The sequence below is a fragment of the Olea europaea genome, chromosome 5, assembly GCF_002742605.1.
Source record: "Olea europaea var. sylvestris chromosome 5, O_europaea_v1, whole genome shotgun sequence".
Taxonomy (NCBI): Eukaryota; Viridiplantae; Streptophyta; class Magnoliopsida; order Lamiales; family Oleaceae; genus Olea; species Olea europaea.
The window spans coordinates 400,159-422,572 of record NC_036241.1 but is presented as its reverse complement, the minus strand read 5'-3'; the positions used below and the strand labels follow the sequence as shown (position 1 = coordinate 422,572).

The 22,414-nt window shown below is 35.6% G+C and overlaps 1 pseudogene; it reads left to right on the top strand.

Moving 5' to 3' along the window:
* The window catches only part of LOC111394882, a 34,012-nt pseudogene that overhangs the window by 5,445 nt on the left and 6,153 nt on the right, over positions 1-22,414 (top strand).

The following is a 22,414-nucleotide window of genomic DNA, read 5'->3' as shown; positions in this document are numbered from 1 at the left end:
AGAATACCATCTACCGAAGAATTCTCTCAACTGCGTAGGTGTAGCTGGTGCAAATCAGTAGAGCATACTCGCCAATATTGTACAAGTCATGTTCCTCTAAATAACAGTTAGATAATTTGGTAATATTGTCCATCTGAAATAAATAGTGTTTGCATTTATTCTACGATATTTTAAAGAACGTCGTAATTTAATAATCAATTGCAGTATTTACAAATATTTCGTAGCTACAAAAAATCAATATTTACAGTGTTTACAATTATTTCGTAATTACAAAAAAATTACAAATAATAATTACAATAAATCTATGGATTACTATTAAAGTAGAATAAATCGCACGCGAACTTATTCCGCCAACTCTGTATCTAGGATTAGTTGATTCCATCAACCTTATATGCTATACTAAAAAATTCGATGTACTTTATTGCAAAATGGCACAATCACCCCTGCAAATGAACAATAATGAGTTAGTTCAGTACTGCGCAGCAAAAAAATTAAGTATTAAATTTTAAAAATTTTAGAACCACTTACGATATTGTCTGTCTCGCTGTCGTCGTGTCTCGAACGATGGCTAATCTGTCCTTCACAGTCAATCCTGTCCATCTAGCCATCATAGGGACAAAAACAGCACTGGACTCCAGATTTTGCTCGAGCTGATCTTGTGTCAGACATGAATGATCGAGGTCCTACACATATAAAGTAAACTCAGTGAGCATAATCTCCAACGCTATACAGTGATTATTCACAATCACTGGTATGTACATATGTGTACAACCCTCCCATGGTTTCATCCTGACAAGTGGCCACATCCCTATAGTCCACTCGAGCATGTAGTCGAGCACCGCATACTCCTTGTCGGCATGTTGGAGTGACTAGTACTCAATGTCAACGCTTCATCCGAACTTCAAATTCAGTATGACTCAACCAGGACTGTCAAATTATCCCAGATATCTTTTAACCCGATCACGCAACAAGTCTATGGCCAGATCGATGTGCTGCATTAAGAAACGACAATACAAAAGGGAGTTATTTCAATGTATAAACAAACAATGATCTACAAGTCATAAAAAATAACAATATGATTACTTCACTTACATCGTCGGCAAGCCAAGCTCCTGAAGTAATGATGTCATGAAACCACTTATAAGCATCGGAGATCGTCACAGTACCAATTGTACGACTAGTCCTGAAAAAAGAAACAGAGACATGTTAAAGAAGAATATACGAGTAATGCAGCCTACTTTACTAATATCATATATACTAACTCGGAAAACATTCTTCTCCACTCTCTCTCGAACGCTTTCCATTTGGCATGGTCCACCTCCCGAAATAGGTTGGCTATCGTCCCATCGACGAACTTCGTTCTCTTTGTCTCAGCCGTGAAGGGAGAGACAATGCACTGTGACGGCACACTCGGCCTTTTGCCTACCACCAGCTTCGGCACGTCAACAACAAGCTTTTTCGCCCTAGTCACGACGGTCGTCCTTCCCTCGTCCACCTCGGGCATCTCCCTCTCCTCTGCCTCGATGATCGCCACCTTCTCCACGCTCACTTCCTCCTCCGTCCCTGTCGTCACCTCCTTCTTGACCATAGCTCCCGTCCCCGAGGGGCCCACCCCCTCATCCATTCTGTCATCACCACTTCTTCGACCCCCTCATCCGCCATCATCGGAATCACCTCCTCAATCGTCGCTTCCGCCCTAGGGGCCACCCTATCCTCCATGGACTGAAGAAGGGATTCCAATGCATCCTCCAACCACGACTGATAGTGAGCCCCATGTCTATCCTCCTCTCGATCGTCACCTCTGTCACCCCATCGTCTGCTTGCTATACAACTCGGAGTGCTATCACCTCATCCTGAAGGTCTCCTAAATGCCCACGCAGCACTCTAACATCATCAGCTATATCATCGACCCTCCCTACCAATTGGTGTCCCAGATCGTCGATCTGTTCCACCATATCTCGATGTAGCGCGTCGACCTTCTCTGATATAACTCTTATCAACTCTCGATGCAGCGCGCCGACCTCTTCAGATATAACTCCTACCAGCTCTCGACGCAGCCCGCCGATCTTCTGCACCATAAATATAGTCAGGAGATGGTACATATCACCAGAATAATCACCCTGAGGAGGAGGAGATGATGCCCTGGGCGGAGGTGATGCCCCATCAACTGGCTCGCGATCCTGCACAAACTTACATATTATTAACTTATCCAATAATTGCTAATTCAAACAAAATATTAATCAATAATTTACTTCCCCAGTCTCGATCGGGGATTGAATCGGACATCTGGTCATCTTAGATGTGCGAAATCGCTATTTCACGCACAAGACCCTGTGCCTCATCTCCATCAATGGCGTCAAATGATTTATTATTTGAAGTTGACATATTGACATTTTAAAAAGATTAAATCATGTAATGAGTTTTTAAACTATGTATAATATAAATCACAAATTTATAATATTCACATGAGAGTCGTCGAGGAGAGCCAATAATTGTTTCCCAGTGAGACATCATTTTGCTCAAGATGCTCGTCAATGGTGCCTTTGAGGGTAGCGTATCTCCTATCGCCGCCCAAAGCGTGTATCCAATATGGGGATGGTCTCATCCATCCAGACTTGCAACACATAAATTAGTACATACAAATTCAATAAAAAAATTATTTTAATATTGATTGCGTTAATCATTTACCTGCAGTGCCAATGGGAATCCGTAGGAGTCGTACTTATTGGGCTTCAAGTGCAGTATGGTGAAGATGTGGATGGTATTCTCGAAAGATCGAGAGCCCCATGGATAGCTGTTGAAGCGATCTATGTCGTCGACGATCTTCAGGTGAAAGAGGTCGATCGCAGTCTTCTTGTGGTGACACCGTATCACGTTCTCAATGATGTAGACCCGACCTAACTTCAGTTTATTCAACATCTCGTCACACCTCCTAGTCGCGTCCATCAGCTGAGGTAGAACCACCGTCCCCTATCCCTGGAATTAAGTGTCCTGTAGCATATTTCTTCTTTGAGTCCCGCCGCTAGCTGTCCCATCGCCCGTAATCTTCAATCCAATCAGCAGAGCAAACTCGAACATGAAAAAACTAGCGACTTTGCCCAAGTGGAGGGCATCGCCATCAATTGGACTCGGCAACTGACATAGAGGAGCATCGATCATCTGACCCAAATACTGTAACTCTCTCTTAGGGAATAAAGGCCACAGAAAGGACTGGCGTAGGATATCTGCATGTTGGTAGTCAAGCAACTCTAAGACCTGGGTAAAGCTATCAAAGTCACTGTTCCACATAACTTTGCCTGGCATTTGTCTCAGTTCTGTATTCAGATGATAAATCATCCTCCAAAAATTGAAACAGAATATTAGAACATTATACATGAAATAATGGAATGAAGCATAATAACCCAAAATTAAGCGAACAGAATCGTAACTACTATACGCAAGACACATATTCATGAAACTTTTTCCCTCTTACAAAAATTAATAATTTAAATTTAAAATAATGGTTAAAATAAAAAAATTAAAATTAAGATTAAAATATAAAATTATTCAAATTAAATAGAGGATATGAAAATTTTACCCTATTACCAAACACTAATAATTAAAATGAAAATTAAAATTAAAAGTTAAAAGTTAAAACTATAATTAAGTAATTAAATTGAAAATAAAAATTTTAATGAAAAATAAAAAATTATTCAAATTAAATTCATTACATGAATTTTTTACCGTATTATCAAAAGTTAATAATTAACATAAAAATTAAAAATAAAAATAAAATGGAAATTAAAATTACAATTACAATTAAATTTAAAATTAAAATTAAAAATTAGAATTAAAAAAGTGATTTTAAAATTAATTGTAAAATAACAAATTTCTTTAAATTAAAAATATAATTAAAATGATAATTTAAATTTAAAATAAAACTACAATTACAATTAAATCTAAAATAAAAAGTTAAAATTAGAATTAAAAAAGTAATTTGAAAATTAATTTTAAAATAATAAATTTCATTAAATTAAAATTATAATTAAAATGAAAATTTAAATTTAAAATAAAATTACAATTACAATTAAATTTAAAATAAAAAGTTAAAATTTAAATTAAAAAGTAATTTGAAAATTAATTTTAAAATAGCAAATTTCTTTAAATTAAAATTATACTTAAAAAGAAAATTTAAATTTAAAATAAAAATTTAAAATTAGAATTAAAAATTAATTTGAAAATAAAAAATTTCTTTAAATTAAAATTAAAAATAAATAAAAAAATTTAAAATAAAATAAAACATTAAAATTAGAATTAAAAATTTAATTTGAAAATTAATTTTAAAAATAACAAATTTCTTTAAATTAAAATTATAATTATAATTAAAATTTAAATTAAAAATAAAATTAAAAATTAAAAAAAAGTTGAAATTAGAATTAATAAAGTAATTTGAAATTTAATTTTAAAATAACAAATTTCTTTAAATTAAAATTATAATTATAATGAAAATTTAAATTAAAAATAAAATTAAAAATTAAAAAAAAAGTTGAAATTAGAATTAATAAAGTAATTTGAAATTTAATTTTAAAATAACAAATTTCTTTAAATTAAAATTATAACTAAAATGAAAATTTTAATTTAAAGTAAAATAAAAAAATTAAATTAAATTAAAAATAAAAATTTAAAATAAGGATTAAAAATGTAATTTGAAAATTAATTTTAAAATAACAAATTTCTTTAAATTAAGATTATAACTAAAATGAAAATTTTAATTTAAAGTAAAATAAAAAGTTAAAATTAGAATTACAAAATTAATTTGAAAATTAATTTTAAAATAACAAATTTCTTTAAGTTAAATTAAAATTAAAATTAAAATTAAAATTTAAAATTTAAAATTTAAATAAAAATTCGAATTCAAATAAAGAGTTAAAATGAGAATTAAAAATTTAATTTTAGAATAACAAATTTCTTTAAATTTGATATACGAAAAAAATTATAAATATTTAAAGATTTAAATTAATCTAGGAAATAAAAAAAAAAAAAAACGGCTGGTTAGAATCGGTTGTGAATGACCGACTGTTGATAGCCGGCCAACTATCAATAGCCTACAGCTCCATCTTGTCGGAAACCACCATTTTCGACGAGTTGGAGCTCCCCACACAACCAGAATAGGCGAATACACTTCATCTATATCCAAATCTAGCCTAAGTCATGCCTTTCACACCACAAAAATAATATTCCAACCAATAATCTAATTAAAACTCAACAAAATTCAATAATCTAATTATAACTCCACAAAAACTAACATTTATAATAGGAGATAGTTGGCAATCGAAAGTTTGACGGTGAGGAAGATGTCTTGACGGCCGATTGTCAATGAAAGTGAAAATTTCTTTCTCCAACCTCTAACTGTCGAGAGAGAGTGAAGAAGATGGAGGGGTATTTTTGGAAAAGTATCTTTAAAATGTATTTTTGTTTTTGTTTTTATTTTTTTTTAAAATCAGTCAAAGGCCAAAGTGGAAATAAGGGTGGGTCAACTGGCCATTTCACTGATTTCCTCAAAAACATGAGGGGGCTAGGGCTCAGTAAACCAGGTTAGCAAAGCCTGCTATCTTACTTTCATCCAAACTCATTAAACTATAAGATGTATAAATTCTACTTGTTCCATGATGCAGCTATCTGTGACAACTGGGATTTTGCTATCTTATGTACTTGGATTATTTGATAGTTGGAGGATTCTTGCTGTTCTTGGTAATTCTCTTCAGAACTTTTGATTGATGAAGACTTGTCAAAGACTAAATTTGAATAAATAAATATGTTCAATCTAACGGTTTAAGCTCTAGATGAGGTGGTTCAACATATTATGAGAGCAAACAAAAGTCTTGAGTTCAAGTCTCACTAATGTGGTCGTTATGAAAATTGTGAATATGACATATTGTTTACGAATAAATTTAAATAAATAAATCCTTCTTATTTCTAACTGGATCAAAATTAACATGGCCTCCTGTATTTGCCAAAGATCTAGTTGTTTTTAGATTTTCTGTTAGATTTAGCAATGAACAGAACGTAATGGTGTACCATGATTCATTTAACCCAAATTTGGTAGAATAAGGATTCGTTTGTTGTTTCTTGTCATTTCCCGTCTCTAATAGCTTCAGCTTTCAAGGAAGTGATTCAACAAAACTCTATAGAGTTGATATTTACTGAAATTTCTGTTACTTATGTAATGGATTGGTTGTTTGATTATTTCTGTATTCATGATTATGGCCCTGGAATGGATAAAAATTCATATTTTAATCATGGATTCCTCTTGAATTCTTGAATTCTTCTTGCTGCTTTTTAATTTTTTTTGGCTTTAAGCTATTGAGTTTGAGAATATAGTATTATGCATCTGTGAAATTTTTATACAAATCCCCTCAAGTAAATTGTGTGGGTCATAATCAGTTGAAGGCTTAACTAAAGCTGCCAGAGAGTGACCATTATTATTTACAATTTGCAGGAATGTTGCCTTGTCCAATATTGATACCTGGCCTGTTTTTCATCCCCGAATCTCATCGCTGGTTGGTGAGGTTCATGAAGAAGTTTATCAAACCTGATTTCTCATTTTCCACATTTACAATTACTAATGCAAGTGTCAAATAGGCAAAAATGGGAATGACAGAGGATTTTGAAGCTTCTCTGCAAGTTCTTCAGGGGTTTGATACTGATATTACCCACAACGTTAATGAAATCAAGGTATGCCTTTTATGACTATTTATAGTTGAGGCACGGTAGTTGACTGGACATCTAGGGGTAAAGCACTATTTTGGTGTCGGCCGCGAAAGGCTACAATAAGTTTGCATTCTAATGTAATACAACCAATTTCGAGAAGAATGCATAAGGAAGATTTCACATGACAATCTTTTGGGTGTACAGAGGTCTGAAGCATCATCAAGAAGCAGAAGAACGACAATCCATTTTGCAGATCTCAAACTTAAAAGATACTGGTTACCTCTCATGGTACTGAGGTTTTCGGGTAGCTCCAGCTTTTGAACAAGATCATCAAGTTTGAGTTTTTTTTTTTTTTGCTCATTTGTTCCCTTTTTATCCCGCAGATCGGAGTCAGTTACTTGCTCTGCAACAGCTAACTGGAACTATTGGTGTTATCTTCAATTCCACTACTACTTTTGGATCTGCTGGTAGGTAGTAACCTTTTTTTCTTTCTCCTTGAAATGGGAAATAAACAATGCATTTTCTTTGTCGAATTCATGACGGTATGCAAATTAGCACCTTGCTTTGGGCACATTTATATATGCATATCAGTACATTGCTTTCAATTTCTACTCAGTACTTAGAACATGTTTGGCTAAGCCTAAAATAGTAGAACTACTTTTTGGGAAAGTAAAGACCTACTTATAAAATAGTGTGTTTTTGAACTAGAAGATCCCAAAAAGTAACTTCTAGAAAGCATCAAACTTCTTTTGCCCCAAAAAATAAAAAATAAAAAAGTTTAGACTTATGTTTGGCTAAGTTTAAAATGTGAAGGGCTTTTATCTTGAATGAACAGGGATGGCAATGCTGCAACAGTTATGATGCACATTGGAAAGTGTATTCTAGGCGTAATCGGAATCAAATCAATTAAAGATCGCATTTTATTATTGCATTTTCTTGTTTTGGTCGAATAATAAATTTGTTTCCTTCTAAACAAAAGGAAACTCTAGTTTTTTCCTTTTATTGCAACTTTCCTTTTTATTGTTATTTAGAACCTATAAATTGAGGTTCTTGGATTGTAATAAATCGACTATCTCCCTTCATTTCTTAGGTTATTAACTCTTCTCTTTTATATTGTTCTTGTCATTACAATCGGCATCAATTTAGTATCAGAGCCAAATGCTCTCCTTGGCCAAAAGGTTTTCATTACACACGTGATGGTGAAGTAGAAGTGTTTTCTCGCAATAGCCAACGAACCCTTCCATATCCAACCTCTGCACCCCCTTGTCCATCACTGCCCTGCCACTTTTGACAGCCCCTTAAGACTACAATACCTTCATTCAAAACCCTCCTCAAGGTCAACAGCAGGCTGCTTGTTCTCTTCCCTTCCTTGATTTTCAGTCAATTGTTATAGTTCCACCAAAAAAAAAAACGACAGAAAGAAAGCGGCAAAATTGTTCATTGCCTTAATTTTCCTTGTTTACCATCCTTGGTGTTCGTATTTCTCAAAAGCAAGTGCATTTCCACTATAATATCTGTAGCTATTTGCCTAAGTTTGGGAGAACTTTAATATTGTTGCTGCCACACGTATATTTATATTCAGGTTGTCCTTCCTTAGATTATTTTCACCCAGTCCAACAAGAATTCATCTACACCAACCCATTACCTGTACACGTGAAAACCCAACTATACCTATTAGGTCCAATTTCAATAAACCCAAAGTGGCCCAAAAAAAAACATAAAAAAAAAACCAGCGCAAATTCTCGCTAATCAAAACCCGATAACATCCCACAGAAACTCATCACCCCAAGCCCAGCTTGACCTCTTGATCTCCATCCCAGCTGCAGAAGAAGTCACTTCCCTAATCCATCACGCAACAACCACCGATGGCCAATCATCAATCACCGATCTCACCTTGCTCGACCTAACCCCACCACCGCAATCAACCTCAGGTTGTTCCCCCCCAACAATCAAACACCATCTTCAATACCACCGCCTTTTTCTTTACTTTTCTCCACTGCTTCAGTGCCGACAACTCAATGCTACACCTTATCTTCTCGTCATCTCACGTCGCTTGCCTCTTCCACCCTTCTGGCCGTCTACCTACTGTGGTCAATCGTCAACACTGTGTTGTCTTCTCTTTTCTAACGTCCGTTTCGTCCACAACTGCATTTTGGGCGTCTTATATCACCTGCAACAGTCAATTGAAACCTCTGCCACCATCAACGCTATGTTAGTGCCACTACTCTCAGTTGCTGAAGCGTATTGCCAGATTTTTAGACGCCAACCGCACTGGTTCGTATTGCTCTTGATAAGTTTTAAATTTGCTTTTGGAAACTTTACTTTTATTTGAGTTTTGGCTTCTTAGTACTTTGTCTTAGTTCCTTGTCGATTCAGCTACATATAGTCTATCTCACACACAAATCAACATAAATTGAAAAAAATAAAAAATAAAAAAAAAATATATATATAGAACGGATTTCTAGGCATTCATAGTTGACTTAACTTTGTTACAATCCTGATCACATGGTTGGCACATAATGAATCTAAAGGATCTTAACCAATCTGATGATGCACTCTCACAGCAAGTCACTAATATCTCCCTTAACGTAATGACAGTAAAATCTGATCTAGCTGAGCTTAAAACTCTCATCCAAAACCTCACTGAACAAACTGGAGAGTCATCCCGATACCTCGGTAAACGTCCTATGGATGATTTATCCGATTCTTCCACAGTTGGCCAAAACATCCACGAACCACTCCTGTGCACCCCCAATGGCATGCTACATAATCCACACAATCTTGGTCTTACACAACACATTCCTTATCTGGACCTTCGTGACTCAGTTGTCAATAATGTCGCTCGTCCTGATCTCCCACATCCACCCCACATCCACACTATGACCAACATAGGGATTATGCTGATGACATTACTAGGAAGGTTAAAATTAACGCCTCGAGATTTGATGGTCGCCTGGAATCTGAAGCCTCTCTTGATTGGCACGATCCCATTGAAGAATACTTCAATTGGTACCAAATGCCTGATTATCAGCGTATTCGTTTCGCTAAAATGAACTTGTTAAATCTGCTAAACGCTATTGGCAGATGGTGACACAATCCCTTGATTGCCTGGGCAGCCTATTACTACGTGGGGAGAAATGAAACTGACACTCACCGGGAAATACGTCCTATCTTACCGTCAATCTCAACTCTTGGAACGTCTTCTTAACCAAAGGCAAAACTCATCTACTGTGTCGGACTATAGGACTCGTTTTGACGAATTACGATACCGTTCAACCTTTGCTGAACCCGAAAATGTCACAATTACTAAGTTCCTTAACGGGTTGCACCCAGACCTTAAACATCACGTCCTTATACTCAATCCCGACTCACTAGAGGATGCTTTTTACAAGGCACTCGAATACGAGCGATACTTTCGTTCTTCATATTTGCGACATGGCCCTCCCACCTTACCTGACCCACGTTCCTTTCGAACCCCTCTGACGGGTGCTCTTACTAGTAGTCCTATATTGAGCCAGACCCGCTCGAATGTGGGCTCTTCCTCCAATCCCATTCCTCGCGACACTTCTAGGGGTCAACCTGCTTTTTCAACTATCGCTCGGGCTTCCAACCCTCTAATTGTATACCATAGCTGTCATGTTAGAGGTCATATTGCCTCTCAATGTCCCAATCGTGCCCTCGCCCTTCCATAGGAACCCCTCCTTCCGACCCCAGAGAACGAGTATTTCACAATCAACCCTATTGACCATTGCGATGAGGATCTTGACCAATTTGAGTGTTTTGAGGAGGATACGACTGTTGTCTCTGTTATGAGATGTATCATTTCCACCCCTATTGACTTGGACTCATGGAAGTGAATTTCTATTTTCCATACATTCATCCCATGCAACTCTCGTTCATGCAAGTTAGTTATTGTCGCCTAACATTTCTATAGGACAGTCTTCGTTTGAGCTCCTGTTACCACATTTTCTTTGCATGATGTTATTGATGAGGTACTTGATGATCAGTTTGTTGCTTCACAGAATGGTAGTTTTTGTCGGTTTCTAGTGCGTTGGAAAGGTCGGTCGCCTAGTGATGCTACTTGGATTGATGAAGTTGAGTTCCGTCAACTGGATGCTACACTTTTAGATGCTTATCTGGATTATACCTCGTCGGAGTCGAGTTCGTTTCAGCTGGGGAGGAATGATGCACATTGGAAAGTGTGTTCTAGGCATAATCGGAATCAAATCAATTAAAGATTGCATTTTCTTGTTTTGGTAGAATAATAAATTTGTTTCCTTCTAAACAAAAGGAAACTCTAGTTTTTTCCTTTTATTGCAACTTTCCTTTTTATTGTTATTTAGAACCTATAAATTGAGGTTCTTGGATTGTAATAAGGACACTTTTGATTATTGAATAAATCGACTATCTCCCTTCATTTCTTAGGTTCTTAATCTCTTCTCTTCTATATTGTTCTTGTCATTACAATCGACATCAGGTTAGGGTTGGTGTTATTTAGGTGAAGCAAGGAATTCCATGTATGATATTGTTTAAATTAGTATTTTTGAGTCTTAAAAATGAATTTTACACTTGAACTAGGTCATTGCTACTACAATTTCAACATGGTTGGCGGATAAAACATGAAGGGGGATTCTACTAATGGTAAGTTTAAGTAATGCATATAAATTTTCAGTCTAGGAGCAAACCTCAGAATACCTGACACAAGAAATATTTCTTCTCTGCAGACCTCTACTGGGATGGCTATTAGTTTCCTTGTTGTTGCTGTTTCATTCTACGTTAAGGTAAATATGGTATAGAATGCGTTTTAATTTCCATTTTCCTTGTTTATCGTTCCTGATAAACAATTTGACCCTTTTGCAATTTCAATTATTCAAGGGCGTCGTACTAGAGGACTCTTCTCTGTACAGCATATTAGGAATTCTATCAGCAGTCGGGGTTGTGGTATGTCTTCTTGCGGAATACGATGATTCCCGAATGTTCATACACAAGTTTTCTACCAATATTTTCTGTTGTAGCATGATTGTGGCATTTTCACTCGGAAAGTGGCCCATTCCATGGCTTATAATGTTTGAGGTGTGTTTTTCTCTACCTCTTCATTTCAGTTCACTGCAAATTGTGGATGCTCTTATTGTAATATTCCGGGTATCATTCATACACTTTGGCACTCTTCTTTGAATTTTGAATGCTTTCCTGAATAAATTATTGCTAAACGAAAGGTCTTCAAACTTTGTTCTTCTTTTGTTCTTTATCGATCCATTAATAAATTCTTCAACCAAAATATCAGCTAATAAGAGAGACTTTTATTGAAGCTTGTATATCCTAAATATGTGCAGTCAACTGTTGAGAAGAAGTGTCTTTTATGTGTGACCATGTTTCCTTGCATCGTGTACTGCAGATACTTCCTATCAAAATCAAAGCCCGCCTAGCTAGAAGTGTGGAGACTTTAATTAACTGGTTCGTTTCCTAGGTTATTACAAAGTCTGTGCCGTTGCTATTAAGCTGAAGCGGTGGAGGTTTGTATACTCTTACACTTCATGGTCATGAATATATTTTTAAATCTTTCAAGAAATTTTTTTCCTGAGTGTTGGAAAATACGGATAATAGGTCGCCCATGTAGAGTGACCCGAGCCGTAGGATTTTATAAAGGTTGGAGGGAGTGGTTTGAATTTAAAATTCAAACCCATAACTCCCAAGTAACCACTTGAAACTTCCATATAGAAGTTATGAAAAAGAGGGGGAAAAGGCAAGACATGAAAAAAATGGTGAAAAAAAAATTCGTATGGAAATTTACCTCAAAATTGGAAAGTCCCTGAATCACATTTTTGGCATGAAATCTCATAAGAAATGGCACTTGGATTGTGGACAATAATCTCCTTCCATTGTGATCGGGATTTGGATCATTGGAGTACAAGAAAATACAAATTTTGGAGATTTGAAAGTAATGTGATTCAACTACACAAAGATCTTGAAATTCATTATTTCAAGTAAGTTTGTTGACCCGAAATTCATGTCAAAGTATGCTTCGATTTTCCAACAATGGTATCAGAGCCTAATAGTTGAAATAGAATTGCCTTTTTCATTTTTAACATTCTTACAAAAATATTTAAAAGTTTTCAAAACTTTTTCTTTTAAGCTTAAAAATATAACACAAGTAAATCTTGAAAAATCATCGATAATAACAAAAGCATAATATTTACCTCCTAAACTAGCCGTCCTAGAAGGTCCAAAAATATCCATATGGAGAAGTTGTAAAGATTTTGTAGTTGAAGTAAAAAGTTTTGGTTTGAAAGAGCTTTTTACTTATTTTCCAAATTGAAAAGTATCACAAATTTTATCTTTTTCCAATTTCAAATTTGGTAAACTTTCTACAAAACAATTTTTGAAATTTTTTGAAAGAAAATCTATGTTTACATGTCCAAGTCTTCTATGCCATAACCATGATTCCTCTTTCAAACTAAGTAGACATTTTTCATTATTTTCCAATTCAATGTTTATAATATAAACATCTTTTCTTCGATTTCCTATAAAAATCACCTCTTTAGATATAGCGTCCTTAATAAGGCATTTGGTAGAATCGAATTTTATGTTATAACATTTGTCACATAATTAACTAATGCTTAGTAAATTATGTTTAAGATTATCAACAAGTAAAACATTTTCAATAGAGGGGAATAAGTGGTTGCCAATATTTCCAAGGCCTATTATTTTACCTTTGGCGTTACCTCCAAAAGTCACATGGCCTCCATCCTTCTCTTGGAAGTTTGATAACAATGATCAGTTTCTGGTCATATGCTTCGAACATCTACTATCCAAGAACCATTTACTTTTTGTTTTCTTTGGTACTTATAAAGACAAATTAGGTTTTGATTTTTGGTACCCATTTAAACTTGGGTCCTTGGTAGTTAGTTTTTGCGGATTCTTTTATCCACTTGTATTTGTTTTCAAAGAAAAATTTCTTTTTAGTTAAACAATTGAAAGTTACATGTCCACTTTTATTACAAAATTACAAGAAGTATTTGAAGCCTTAACAAACATATTTTTGAGTGATTTTTTTTTTTAGATAGGGTTTATATCCAATTCTCCCTTTATCAAAAACGCACTTTTGACTATCAAGCATCAAATCAAAATTTTTCGTACCTTCGGTAAATTTATGAATAATGTTTGTTAAGTCATTAATTTTCTCTTTTAAAGAAATGTTTTCTTTTAAGAGATTTTGATCAATATTTTCTTTTTGCTTTTTCAAAATCTTCTTAATCTCTTCTTTTAAAATAAAATTTTTCTTTTTAAGGATAGCATGATTCAAAGCAAGTTTTTCAAAAATTTCAAGAATTTCATCATATGAATTTGAAAGTTCATCATAAGAACTTACCTCATCTTCGATTGCCATGAAGCACATATTTGTCACTTCATTATCATTCCCATTTTGTTCTTCGTCGCCGCTATCATCTCATGAGGCTTGGAGTGTCTTTTTCTTGAAATTTTTCCTTTTGTCGAGACATTCAATTCTTTCGTGACCCGACTTATTACAATCATAACAAATGATCTTTTTGCTCCTTTCTTCCCCCTTTTCTTCTTTCTTTTGGAATCTTCGATTATTGCAAAAATCTCTCCATTTTTTGACAAGAAGGACCAAATCATCAAACTCTTCATCGCTCATATTTTCATTTGATGTTCCTTCTTCAATTTTCGATTTTAATGCAATTTGTCGTTTAGGAGGCTCCTTTGATTCCTCCTTGCTTTTTCTTGTTTTTTCCTTAACCTCGGCATTATTTAGCTCATATGTCATTAATGTGCCGTAGAGCTTTTCCAAAGGATATGTATTTACATCCTTAGTATTCTCGATCAACATCCTCAATGGACTTCTTTCCTCTGATAAGGACCTAAGCATTTTATTCATAAGTTCACCGTTAGTAAATTTACGATCAAAACCTTTAAGACCATTTACAATATCGGTAAAACGAGTAATCATATCAACAATAGGCTCATTTTGTTTCATAGAGAAAATTTCAAATTCTTTAACCAGCATATTTATCTTTGTTTCCTTAACTTTACTTGTGCCAACATAAGTAACTTCAAGAGCATGCCAAATATCATATGCCGAATCACATGTATTAATTCGATTAAATTCATTTCTATCAAGTGCACGATAAAGTAGATTTTAGCCTTGGTATTTAATGATAGTTTTCTTTTATCTTCATCATTGTATTCTTCTCTAGATTTGGGGAGAGTTTGGTTCGGTCTACCGTCTACTTTAATAGTCTTAGTGGGAGCATATAGACTATATTCTATAACTTCCCAAATATTGTAATCAATAGATTGAACATATATCATCATCCTAGCCTTCCAATAGTTATAATGTACACCATTAAAGTAAAGAGGCCGGTTTGTAGAGTGCCCCTCACTATTTTGAAAAACTTGCTTAGCCATTACTCAAGATTGTAGAATCTTAAAAAAAGAGTACCAAGTTTTGATACCAATTGAAAGCTCAAGAACAACTAACCAAGAGGAAGGTGAATTAGTTATTTGAAACTTTTTTGAAAATAAACGCAAATTTAAGCAAATAACTATGAATAAACAAGATAACACAAAGTAATAAGAGGAAGGGAAAAGTGAGTGCAAACGATGTAATAAGGAGGTTCGATCCAATCACGATCTACGTCCCCCGTTACCAAGCTCTCCCTCACGAGTAAGGCCTTTTTCACTATATTGATTGACTTATGGTACAATCCAACCTTCTTACAACGCTTTCGATGACTTACAAGCAAGGAGCATCGTTCCTTTACAATGTTGAAATTTTCGAGACTTCAACTCGACTCACAAGTTTGAAAAATGAGAAGTATACAAGTGAAGACTTCTCTTACAATAAATAATATAATTGAAGTTGAATACAGCAAGAGAAGATGGCTAACACTTTAGTAGATAGCAATTATTGAAGCTCAAGTGTTAGATAAGAAAAACATTTTGATAAAAATGATTTCCAAAAGTTGAATCAATCAAAGGTTTTTCTAATATAAATAAGTTGAATAAATAGATATATATAAAGCTGATTGAGTAGATAGATTAGTAATATCTCACTTTAAATGCTCATAAATTCTACCATTGAATGCAAAATGATCTGGTATTTATAGCAGCAAAACGGTCAAAAGTTCTGTTCTACCGGAGGAGGATACCGGACATTCGCTAGCTTACCGGACGGTCAAGTAACCGTTTTTTGTTCAGAAGTCAGAACGTTTGATTTCTTGATCGTTGGACAAATCTGTCATACCGGACGTCCGCTAGAATAACCGAACTCGTCCTCTAGACCTACCGGATGCATCATCTAGCTACCGAATGCGTCCTCTAGATCAACACGTGTTTAGAAATTTTCCTTCTTTAAATAATATAATAAAATGTAAATTCATGAAGGATGTTTCTAACATGTTTTACGGACTTTTTGACATTTCTTAAAGTATATAATAGGTTCATGCTTTTCTTTATGCAAAAATCGTGTTTGTCGTGCGAAGAAACGTTTCTTGAGTTTCAAATGACATTTATTCCAAATACTAAAGTGTTTTACCTTAGCATTTGAAATCAAGGTGTCTAAATTTATTTTCTTCTAATTTCTTCTTTGTTTGACTTGATGAAGTGATCGTTGTCTTGATGTGTAGCTTGGTTTCTACTTTGTCCAATTTTGCGAGAGCTCCGAAAGCATCCTTTTGTCCACGCTTGTCATAAACTTCTATAATCACTTAAATATAATTGTTAAATAAATTTTGTTCATTATAATCAAAATAAGAAGTCAATCGTAGGTCAACAACATCAACCACGTAATAGAATACCTTATGAAGGTCATACTACTCTAGAGAATAAAGATCATAATCGAACTTAGTCGAGTACGGGAAAATGTAAATTTTAGCACTCGAGCATTTAAATTGTTAAGTTCTGTTTAAATAATCTTTTTCTCAAATGTGACTTAGTTGGTGGTTAGCTTAGTGTTAACATTTTCTTTGGCCACATTATTTTTAGATTAGTAGTAAGTTCAAACTAGTTTCTTCTTAATATATAGAATTTTAAAAGTCATTGTGACTTACAAATAGAAGTGTCCTTTTTTTATTGACACTACCGGCTATGTGAATTAAAAGTGTCAATTAGATGAGTAATTAACGCATAGTTGTAATTGGTAGAATTGCTTGTAATTGGTAGAATTGCTTAGTTTCCATTTGTGTACAGTGATAGCTAACATTCAGCCGTGTAATTTGCCTTATTATTCCTATATATACAAAGGAACCCTCACAATGAGGATTATCGAGTCAAAGGATAAATTGAATACCTTGACATGGTATCAGAGCCATAATTCTGAATTTCTTCGTGGTTTCTTATGCGATAGAGTAGGTCTTCGGTGGTGTCGGAATTTTTCGACCTCTTGAGTGCTGTCGGCGTCTTCGGTGGTGACTGGCGATGTCTTCTTTGAGTTCTGTCAAGACTCTTCATTTGGGTCCTACGTGGTGTCCGATTTTTGGGACTTCTTTGGTGCTGCCGGCGTCTCCTGTGGTGGCTCCCGTGGTGGCCGAGACCGTGCGGTGAACGTGGAGACAGAGACTTGTATTGGTGCGGTGAACGTGAGGCGAGATTGGTGAACCCGACGTGAATTAGAGGTTTGATATTAACCTCTGTTTATTGGGCTAAGTAATCCATTGTTTAATTGGGGTGTTAAAGTTTACTTGGACAATTTATCCATTGTTTAATTTGGGTCTTAAAGTTTACTTGGGCTCGATTTATATTGGGCTTTCTACTGGACTTTGGTTTTGCTGAATTTATATTGGGTTCTTTTGTTTTTAACTACGTACATCATGTCAACCAACATGTCTGAAACTTTCGGTGTCCTACAGCTAGACGATTTCGATTGGAGTATGAAATTGCAAATTACACTCAGGCCAATCTCAACATCCAGGATTACTTCTCTGGGTTTCAAAGCTTATGGGGTGAATTTGCTGATATTATCTATGCTAAAGTACCAGTTGGATCTCTTGTTGCCGTTCAAACTGTACACGAGCAAAGCAAGCGAGACCAGTTTCTAATGAAGTTACGTCCAGAATATGAGGCAATTCGCTCAAATCTAATGAATCGTGATCCGTCCCCTTCTTTGGATGTTTGTTTTGGGGAGTTACTTCGTGAAGAGCAGCGTCTTACAACACAGGCCACTATTCAACATCAACATATGACCTCAGATGTTGTCGCTTATGTAGCTCATGGGAAAAACAAATGGAGAGACATGAGAAAGATTCAATGCTTCAGTTGCAAGGACTATGGGCATATTGCTACTCATTGTACCAAAAAGTACTGCAATTATTGCAAGAAGTCGGGACACATTATCAAAGACTGTCCTACTCGACCTCAAAATCGTCAAGCTAATGCATATCAGGCTACTATCAGGCCACCAACTTCTGAGACATCACCTACTGCTGCCCAATCTGCTCTTACTCCTGAAATGGTGCAACAAATGATTGCGTCAGCTTTTGTTGCCTTAGGATTTCAAGGTAAACATAATCCTTCATCTCATTCTTGGCTAGTTGATTCTGGTGCCTCAAATCATATGACCAGTTCCTCTGAAGGTCTTTATGATATTCGCCCATATCAAGGCTCATCTCATATTCAAACAGCCAATGGGAGTCATTTAACTATTAATGTTGTTGGTAACATTAATTCTGCTTTTCGAGAAATTTTTATATCTCCGGGTTTATCTACAAATCTGATTTCAGTTGGTCAATTAGTTGATAACAATTATGATGTCCATTTTTCTTGTGATGGTGTTCTTGTGCAGGATCAGGTGTCGGGGAAGATACTAGCGAAGGGGCCTAAAATTGGACGATTGTTTCCATTACATTTTTCTATTCCTAGTTGCTTATCTTTGGCTTGTATAACTGTTAACAATAAAAGTGAAGTTTGGCACAAACGTTTGGGACATCCAAACTCCACTATCCTGTCTCATTTGTTAAACTCTGGTTTGTTGGGTAATAAAAATAATTCTTCTCATAATTTGTGTTTTGATTGTTCTACATGCAAATTGGGAAAGAGTAAGACTCTTCCTTTTCCTTCTCACAGTAGTCGTGCCAAAAAGAGCTTTGATATCGTGCATAGTGATGTTTGGGGCGTTTCACCTATCACCTCTCATACCCAGTATAAATATTTCGTGACTTTTATTGATGATTATAGCCGATACACATGGATCTGTTTTCTCCGTCTTAAATCTGAAGTACTTTTAATTTTTCAGACCTTTGTGACATATGTTGAGACCCAATTCTCCGCCAGTATTAAAATTTTACGATCTGATTCAGGTGGAGAATATATGTCCCATGAGTTTCATGATTTCTTAAAACAAAAAGGGATTTTGTCTCAACGATCATGCCCTTATACCCCTCAACAAAATGGGGTGGCAGAACGAAAAAATCGTCATGTACTGGATATTGTTCGTACATTATTACTTGATTCCCATGTTCCTTCAAAATTCTGGGTTGAAGCAGTGTCCACTGCAGTTTATTTAATCAATAGATTGCCTTCCCAAAGTCTACGCTTTGACTCTCCATATTATCGCCTTCATAATCAACATCCTACTTATCATGACCTACATACTTTTGGGTGCATTTGTTTTGTTCATTTACCTTCTCATGAACGACACAAGCTTTCTGCACAATCTGTTAAGTGTGCTTTTATGGGCTACAGTGTTTCGCACAAAGGATATGTTTGCTATGATCCATGTTCTAACAGATTTCGCATTTCTCGTAATGTTGTTTTCTTTGAGCAACAATCTTTCTTTCATACTCATGCTCAACATTTACCTGAAATTAGTATTCTCCCATACTTTGGTGATTTGACTTTTCATCCTGAAAGATTCAAGCCTGGACTCGTGTATGAGAGACGTCGACCAAATAGGCCTCTTCCTGAAGTTGACCTCACATCTGATCTTGTCCAACCCCACTCTTCTGAGCCTGAGTTGGCATCGAATACTGATGTACCTCCTGAACCGGGTCCTCGACGATCTACCCATATTTCTCGCCCGCTTGATAGATATGGTTCTTTTCATTCATTTGCCACTACACTGACATCTATACCTCCTAGTTATTCAGAAGCAGCTAAACATGAATGGTGGCGGAAGGCTATGGATGAAGAACTTCAAGCACTTCAGGATAATCACACTTGGGATGTTGTTCCTTATCCACCCAATGTCAAGGCTATTGGTTGTAAGTGGGTATATTCTATTAAGCTTCGTTCTGATGGAACTCTGGATCGTTATAAAGCTCGCCTAGTTGCTCTCGGAAATAAACAGGAATATGGGGTAGATTATGATGAGACATTCGCTCCAGTGGCAAAGATGACTACAGTGTGCACTATTCTTTCTATTGCGGCCTCTCAGGGGTGGCCTCTTCACCAAATGGATGTCAAAAATGCTTTTTTTCATGGTGATCTCAAGGAAAATATTTACATGACACCTCCTCCGGGCCTTTTTTCCTCTTCTTCACAAGTATGTAAGCTGAAGAAGTCTCTTTATGGGCTGAAATAGGCTCCTCGAGCATGGTTTGAGAAGTTTCTATCTACTTTGTTACAACATTCTTTTATCCAGAGTCAGTATGACTCCTCCCTATTTCTTTGTAAGACATCTACAGATATTGTTCTTTTACTTGTGTATGTGGATGATATTGTTATCACTGGCACAAATTCTGGTTTAATATCTCAACTCAGCAGCACCTACAGGCTTCCTTTCACATGAAGGATCTTGGTCCTCTAACATATTTTTTGGGCTTGGAAGTACACACTGATTCCACAGGTATATTTTTGAACCAACACAAATATATTCAAGACTTGATCACTTTGGCTGGTCTTCAAGATTCTTCTTCTGTCGATACTCCTCTGGAAGTCAATGTTAAATATCGTCGGGAAGAGGGTGAGCTCTTTCCTGATCCAACTATCTTTCGTCAATTAGTTGGGAGCCTTAACTACTTGACCATCACTAGGCCTGATATATCATTCGCAGTCCAGCAAGTCAGTCAGTTTATGCAAACTCCACGACATCTTCATCTTGTGGCAGTTCGTCGCATCATTCGGTATCTCCAAGGTACTCCTCATCGTGGATTGTTTTCCCCTTCTGAGTCTCCTATTTGTCTTGTTGCATTTAGTGATGCAGATTGGGCCGGCTTCCCTGATACTCGTCGTTCTGTTACGGGTTGGTGTATGTTTCTTGGTAATTCTTTGATCTCCTGGAAGAGTAAAAAGCAGGCACGTGTGTCTAAATCTTCAACTGAATTCGAATACCGTGCCATGTCCGCTGCCTGTTCTGAGATTATGTGGCTTCGAGGACTTTTAGCTAAACTTGGCTTTCCTCAGTCTGATCCTACACCCCTTCATGCAGACAACACGAGTGCAATTCAGATTGCAGCAAATCCAATATATCATGAGCGTACAAAGCATATTGAAGTAGATTGTCACTCAATCCGAGAGGCTTTTGACGCAAATATTATTTCTCTTCCGCATATCTTTACTGATCTACAGATTGCTGACATATTCACCAAAGCCATGACACGACAACGTCATCTCTTTCTTGTGGGCAAATTGATGCTTCTTGATCACCGAGCATCAATTTGAGGGGGGATGTCAATTAGATGAGTAATTAACGCATAGTTGTAATTGGTAGAATTGCTTGTAATTGGTAGAATTGCTTAGTTTCCATTTGTGTACAGTGATAGCTAACATTCAGCCGTGTAATTTGCCTTATTATTCCTATATATACAAAGGAACCCTCACAGTGAGGATTATCAAGTCAAAGGATAAATTGAATACCTTGACAAAAAGACGTGTGACTTGATGATGCTAAGTTTCGAGAACATGCTTGTGTAGCAATATTCTAGCTTACATAAGAATTTGAAGCTTAAGCATTGAATGAGTTAGAACAAATGCAGGATGGACGTGGAAGACTGGTAAAGGGACCAAGAAGAACTTCAGATAGTAAGTGAATGAAAGTGGTTTTGGTAGATGATCAATGTTATAAAGGTTCAAGTGCTTCAACTATATGGTTTGGATCTCTTAGCTCGAAGGTGGTTAAGTTAAAGGATATTGCACTTGAATATATTCTTCTTAGTGTTGTTTACGTATCAACACTATACAAATTGGATCTTATCTTGCGTAGATAATGGATTCAAGGGTTAGAAACACACTTCATATGAGATCAAGAAGTATATTAGTCTATTGTTGAGTATTTGACTTGATACGAAATAGATATGTACAAATAGTGAAGATGGAGTGGAGGTCTATATGATTGGTACTGCAACTTAGTGTTGCAAAGTGGATAAATTGACCTCCTACTTGATATTGAGATAGTATCAAAGACTCCACTAAATTTGATCTCAATTATTGTTCTTCTAAGATGGGTCTCTTACTTGAACTTGTATGTGATATTTCTGTTCGTATTCACAATGGTGATGTTTATTATGGTTCTGGATATTTGTGCAATGGTTTGAGTTTTTGAGTTGAGAAAATCATTTAAAGCTGTAAGAGCTGAACTTCCATAGAATAAATCCATCCAAATTTCTTTGTGGGCCGTGTTCAAGAGAGATAGAGATGAAACTTTACTTTTCATTACATTTATAGATGGATTCATGCACTTCAGTTATGAGACCGATTTTCTTAAGTTGAAGATATTGTATTGATTTAGACTTTTATGAAGTCGAGTAGAAAATCAGATTATGGAAGTGAA